Below are 915 nucleotides of genomic sequence, written 5' to 3'. Positions count from 1 at the left end.
GTGCTGGCAATGCTGGCTTCTCCCTACAGTGACAGTGGTTACTCCCCGGGGGTGCTGGCAGTGCCAGAAGAAGGGTAGGGCTGGAGGTGCTTGTCCCCTGTACCTGAGGGCCAGGTGGGGGTTGGGGCTGCGGCCATGGGTTGGGGACGGCCCCACAGCTGGGCAGGGAGGTGCATGGACACTAATAAATGTGACTCTGTCTTGGCCTTCCTGGTGTTGCCTGTCTGTGGTGGGGAAGCTGGTGGAGATGCTGACAGGGATGTAGGTGGCTCCCCTGCCCTTGGGAGCAGGGCAGGGCTGCTCACCAAATGGGAAGGACATTGGCTGCTGCTAAGGGGATCAGATTAATGAGGGATTCCCCATCCTCTGGGGCCAAGCTCCAGCAGCCCCAGGGTGACAAGTGGTGCTGGAGTGCAGAGGGAAGCAGGAGCCCTGGGATGGCACAGATGCAGGGCAGAGCTGTATGCTGGTTTTAATGTTCCTAAGAACCAGGAAACAGAAATCAAAAATAGACTTTGCTCTTCTTGATAAAAGTAATAAAATGGTTAGCGGTGTTAAATTAATCCTTACAAAACAAAACCCAAGGAGGTTAAATAAAGCCCAGAGGCTCGGCATAAAAACCACAACGACTACAAAACAGCTGCAAAGACGCCTTTACACACTGAAGAAACTCCTCTTCCCTGCTCCTCCCCTCTATGGTACACAGCGGCGGCCAACACGGGACTCACACATGTGGGAATGAAACCCGGATGCGATGGGAGCAGCCCCGCCAGGAGCGCGGGCGCCACGGACACAACTATTTACACTATGGACACGGAGCTGTGCTGGTGCCAGCCTGGCCACAGGAGCCCTGGGCTCTGCCCGCCCTTCTGCTGGTGCTGGGCTGCAGCAGAGGCTGCTTCACCCCAGGCGCTG

This window comes from Chaetura pelagica, unplaced genomic scaffold, assembly GCF_000747805.2.
Source record: "Chaetura pelagica isolate M959 unplaced genomic scaffold, ChaPel_1.0 scaffold493, whole genome shotgun sequence".
NCBI lineage: Eukaryota > Metazoa > Chordata > Aves > Apodiformes > Apodidae > Chaetura > Chaetura pelagica.
Note: the sequence above shows the minus strand (reverse complement) of the source record.